Here is a 6,244-nt window from a genome sequence, read left to right as displayed (position 1 = left end):
TCCCACCTCCCCCGACGGGGCCTGGCTCGGGACCAAGGATAGCGGCGCCCCAATACAGGGGAGCAGAGGGCCCCCCTCCCAAGACGGCAGGAGAACAGGAGGCGCAGGGACCCGGAGTGGCGAGGCAGCCGCGCTCACCGGGCCGTCGAGTCCGCGCGGTAGCGCAGTCCTGGAAGCTGCAAGTCAGGGGCTGCGCGCAGGAGGTGCGCGGCGAGCACAGCCAATTACCTGGGTCACGTGACGCTGTAGCGCCTGCCGCTCGGGAGCGCGCCCCGAGACTCCGCGCGTCGTGACGTCTCTGTGTACGCCCCGCCCCTGCACCCGCTGGTGCTGTCCGCGGTGCTGACGGCCCAGGCCAGTCCAAAGCCTCCCGGGCCCAGAAAAGCGAAGATCCGGAATCCCATGGGGTCAGACGACTCCGTTGAATGAAATACCTGGTACGCTGTTGAGACCCTGAATCCCAGTGTCCTTGAACGAACACTAAAGAAAATGTACCAGAAAATCTGCAGCCATTAGTGTGCATGGGAGGATAGTTTCCCTTTTATCTCCTGTAAAGCTGCATGCAGTCAGTCGGTTAAGTGTTCGACTTTGGCTGGGGTCGTGATCTCGAAGTTCCTGAATTCCAGCCCCATGTCACGCTCTGTGCTGGCAGCTCCGAGCCTGGATCCTGCTTTGGATTCTATGCCTCCCTCTCTGCCCCTTCCAGCTCGTTCTCTCTCTCTCTCAAAAATAAACATTAAAAAAAATTTCAAGGGGCGCCTGGGTGGCTTAGTCGATTAAGCGTCTGACTTAGGCTCAGGTCATGATCTCACGGTTTGTGGGCTCAAGCCCTGCATCGGGTTCACCAGCTCAGAGCCTGGAGCCTGCTTCAGATTCTGTGTCTCCCTCTCTCTCTCTGCCCCTCTGCCGTTCACTGTCTCTCTCTCTCAAAAGTAAATAAACATTAACAAAAAATTTTTTAAAAATACCATTGTCTTGGGACACCTGGGCAGATCAGTCAGTTGAGCCTCTGACTCTTGGTTTCCAATCAGGTCATGACCTTACGGTTTGTGTGATGGAGCCCCCAGTAAGGCTCTGTGCTGACAGCTTGGAGCCTGCTTGCGATTCTCTCACCCTTGCTCTCGCTCTCTCTCTCTCTCTCTCTGCCCCTCCCCACTCGTACTTTGGCTCACAAGCGCACTGTCTGTCTCTCTCTGTCTCTGTCTTTTTCTCTGTGTCTTTCTCTAAATAAATAAATAAAACTTTTTTTAAAGGTACCACTGTCTTAAGGTTGTTTTGAAAAAACGATGAGATAATGCATATAAAGTGCTTATCACAGAACCTGATACACATTTTACCCTTCCATTGACCAAGTGATGGAGACCTAGATTGCCTTCAAGTTCCTGTTGCCAAACAATGCTGCCATGAAGATCTTCTTCCATATTCTCTTTTGAATCTGTATGAAAATTTCTCTCAGAAGTTGAACGGCTTGGTCATGGGTATGTGCAAACTTAAGAACTCATCAGCATCACATTGCTGTTCAACTCTATATTCTCATTAACAGTGCGAGGGGACTTTTAAATCCTTCTATCCCTGTCAATGTTGTTTTCATCTGCATTTCTCTGATTATCAATGATTTGCATTTCACATTGTCTGTTAGTTTTGAGGGTTATATTTATCTTGGGTTTTGTTCTTGTTTATACACAGGAGTTTGTCGTGGAGGTGGCTCAAATCACCATCAACTCTCCCAAAGATTATTGCCAAAGCCCCCTAACTGGCCTTGCTTCCACACTTGCACCCCTGAATTTCAGTCTCAGTACAGCAGAGTTTTCCTTGTAAAACACCAATTCAAATCATGTTGCCCTCTCTGCTCAAAGCCTTCAAATGCTCTCCCATTTTACTAGAAGGAAAAGTAAAAATCCTTACATTTGCTTCTAAGGCCCATTATGTCATCTCAATTATAGGCATGCTGTCATGCTTCATGAGGAAAATTGGAAAACTACAAAAATATGTGATGTAATACTTTGTGTTAATTAAAAACACATGCTCACAAAACTACACATGCTTTTCACAAGAACACATTCAAATACTAATAAATGAATATGATTGCCTGTTGTGGGATGTAGATCTGAGGTAATTAATTGATTGCCCATACCAATACTGATAAGATGCCATGAATGGAGGAATATGATTAACTCTACCCTCTAAACCTGAAATCCCCCCAAAGTTGCTTATTAGGAGATATTTTTTTATGTTTATTTATTTAATCTTTGAGAAAGATAGAGAGAGAGGGAGCCAGGAAGGGAGAATTAACAAGCAGGCTCCTTGCTCCAACTCACAAGTCATGAAATCATGACCTGAGCTGAAACCAAGAGTCAGATGTTTAACTGACCAAACTACCCAAGCACCCCTATTTGTAGATATTTTAAGGTCCATATGACCAAAGACCATACCTGTTCAATTTACTATTATATCACCAGCACTTAGCATAATGCCCAACTCATAGTATGTTTTCAGTAAATATTTGTTGGGTGAATAAATGAATGAATAAGTGGACACTTAATTTGGATCCTGAAGGATAAGTAACAGTTTGCTGCAGAAGGGCAGGGTTCATTGAAATTTCTTTGATTAAAAGCCTTAGAAAATTACTCGGCTGGCTTATGCCAAAAAGTGTTGATAAGAAGATTGTCAAGTCATAGATTCAAAGGAAAACTGAAGAATTAGTCTCAGGAAGTGGGGCTGAACCAGAAATGGGTTGTCTCATCAAGCCTCTTACAATGTTCAAAACTAAAATTCCAGGAACAGGAAAGCTAAAAGATCTGGCTTGACCTGAAGTGGAGGATGAGGCCTAGACTCACTCATCTGAAACACATGTGGGTTGAGAAGCAAAGCAGATAGTTCTTGGGATGCTGCTACACAAGAAATAGGAGTGGGTGCTAGGGAGGGGAAATCAACACACGCGCACTGATGACCTTTTACAGGAAAGTATAAAAAAGCAGAGCTGTATGAAGGGCTAGGGGAATGAGAAATGCCTACATGTATACAGGGACTGGGGGCCTAGGACAATAGGACTGGACTTTGTACACCATTTCAAGGGGTTTGGATTCTATCCTGTAGTCCATGGGACATCAGCGGCATTTTAAGCTGTGAAGGACAGGGTCAAATTTGATTTTTACAAAGCTTTCTCTGGCAAATGGAGGGAAGAGAGTGTGGTAAAAGGTGGGAGTGAAAATATATCCAGGTGAGAGGCACTGGCAGTAAAATAGAGAAAAGGATACAGATTTGAGAGACATTTAGGAATCAGTTCTGCAGGGTCTAGTGGTTAACAAAGCATGAGTGATGGGGACGATGATAACTCACATATTTCTGGCCTTAGTGAGGTAGTGGGGGGAATGGACATTCTCAGTAAACTGAGAAACACAAAGAGATACAGTCTGGGGAGAATAACAGAAAAGTTTACAAGCTGGAGCCACCAAAGAGCCATTTAAAAAAGATAGGAGTGTGACTTGGAACAACAGGCAGGAACGAAGCCCTAGCCAATCAAAGGGCTCCAGAGCCTCCCATTTGTCCACAGTGGTCTTGAGAGTTCATAAGAAAACAGAGAGCAATGGAGGGAGAGAGAACCACATTATGGAGGGAAGCTAAGTCACCAAAGGGGGTGGGCAGGGCTGCCTGAACAAAAGGCACTGGCTGTGGAATACTGCAGGGCTGCTTGGTCTTCGAGCATAATTGACATTCTGCTAATTACATTGATTAAAGCAAACATTTGGGGGTAATCAAGGCTCCCATGAGGATAGCTGCCAGTCTCAGAAGACTAGGAAGCTTTGAGGCATGGCCACATTTTAGTAAACATTTTTACAAAATTGCTTGTGTACTATGTCTACTTTAAAAATACACATTTACAAAAACATTAAATGGATCCATGAGAATATAGTTCTGCAATTTACTTCTTTTTTTCCCTTGAGGATGTGCACGACCATCTCATTCACTTCAATGGGTATGTTGTATTCACTGAAGGGGATGTAAATGATTCTATTTATTTTTTTTAAATATTTTTATTTATTTCTAGGAGAGAGAAAGAGAGACAGCTTGAGCAGTGGAAGGTCAGAGAGAGGGAGTCACAGACTGAAACAGGCTCCAGGCTCTGAGCTGGCAGTCAGCACAGAGCCCGACGCGGGGCTCGAACCCACGAACCGTGAGATCATGACCTAAGCGAAAGTCGGACGCTTAACCGACTAAGCCACCCAGGCGCCCCTAAATGATTCCATTTAACTTCTCTCCCATTGAATGGACATTTACATTGTTTTTAACATTTACATAAATAAAAGCCCTCTTACATATATTCTTTAGCATATGTGCATCTTTTTTGGTAACATTGATTCCTAGAAGTTTAACACTAACGCTGGGCTAAAACATATGCATGTTTTACATTTTAATAGGTACTGCCTTCTGTAACCCATGCCTATTTATGTTTCCCATTAGCATTTGAGAGTTCCTACTTCCTTACATGTTGCCAAAACTTATTATCAGTGTTTTTTATTTAATTTGTGCCAATCTGATAGATGAAAAAAACTTCACTTTGTTTTAGTTTGCATAAAACTGGTAAGTGAAGTTGAAAATCTTCCTATATGTTCATGATTTTGTATTCCTTTCCTGTGAATTTCCTATTCATGTTCTTGGTCCATTTTTCCATTGGATTGCTTACATATTTTAATTGATTCACATAAACTCTGTATGTATATTCTGAATAAGAATTCTTTGTGTGTTGTAAATATTACAATTATTTCTTTCTCTTTCTTTGTCACTTGTCTTTTAACTTTGTTTACAAATGCTTTAGCCATATGGTAATTTATACTTGTCACGGGTTGAATTTTGTCCCCCCAAAATTCATACTTTGAGGTCCTAACCCCCAGTACTTCAGAATATAATCTTTTGGGGATAAGGTCATTAAAGAGGTAATCAAGTTAAATTGAGGTCTTTAGGGTAGGCTCTAATCCAGTATCACTGGTGTCTATATAAAAAAGAATATTTGGACACGGACATTTTCACACACACAGGAAAAAACATGTGAAAAACAGAGAAAGAAGGCAGCCATCTGCAAGACAAGGAGAGAGGCTCCAGAAGAAACCAACCCTGATGACAACTTGATCTTGGATTTCTGGCCTCCGGAACTGTTAGAAAATAAATGTCTTTTTAATTAAATGTTTCTTTATATTTGAGGGAGAGAGAGAGAGACAGAGTGCAAGCAGTGGAGGGGCAGAGAGAGAGGGAGACACAGGATCCGAGGCAGGCTCCAGGCTCTGCGCTGTTACCACAGAGCCCAGAACAGGGCTCAAACTCAGGAACTATGAGATCATGACCTGAACCCAAGCCAGAAGCTTAACTGCTTAACCAACTGAGCCACCCAGGCGCTCCTGAATAAGTTTATTTTAAATAAACTGTTTAAGCCCTCAGTTTGTGGTACTTTGTTACAGTGCCTGACAAAAATGAATACAGTGCTGTTGTTAGAGGCCTCACTCCTTGATTTGAGAACCACTCAGAACTCCAGGGTTTTCCCTCAATTCCACCTTCTCCTGGGGCAAGGCTCTTTCTATCCTCAGGCAGGCTAGGGGTGGCCTATTTTACCTTCTTTGTTAGTTCACCACTAAAGTCTACCTGCCGTTTCTGTGTACATGTCTTTTGTTCTTTTCCTCTCCCATCTCACTATATTATTTTGAAGAGAGGTATCAAAAGGACAGGTCATCAGCAAGAGGCCAGTGTTCCTGAGATTTTATCTTCACTTTTTCAAAATGTTTATTTATTTTTGAGAAAGACAGAGAGACAGAGCATGAAAGGGGGAGGGGCAGAGAGTGGGAGACACAGAAACGGAAGCAGGCTCCAGGCTCCGAGTGTTAACAGAGTCCAAAGGGAGGTGGCAAGGCTGAGTCTCTAACTGACCAGCTGTGAGATCATGACCTGAGCCTAAGTCAGCCACTTAACCGACTGAGCCACCCAGGCACCCCATCCTCACTTTTAAAAATATATGTTTTTCACATAACAGTTGAGATAAGGGGCACCTGGGTGGCTTGGTCGGTTAAGCGTCCGACTTTCGCTTAGGTCATGATCTCGCGGTTCCTGGGTTCGAGCCCCGCATCGGGCTCTGTGCTGACTGCCAGCTCAGAGCCTGGAGCCTGTTTCAGTCTGTGACTCCCTCTCTCTCTGACCCTCCCCTGCTCACGCTGTCTCTCTCTCTCTCTCTCTCTCCTAGAAATAAATAAAACATTTT

This window comes from Hyaena hyaena, unplaced genomic scaffold (assembly GCF_003009895.1).
Source record: "Hyaena hyaena isolate Hyena2069 unplaced genomic scaffold, ASM300989v1 scaffold_78, whole genome shotgun sequence".
Taxonomy (NCBI): domain Eukaryota; kingdom Metazoa; phylum Chordata; class Mammalia; order Carnivora; family Hyaenidae; genus Hyaena; species Hyaena hyaena.
Note: the sequence above shows the minus strand (reverse complement) of the source record.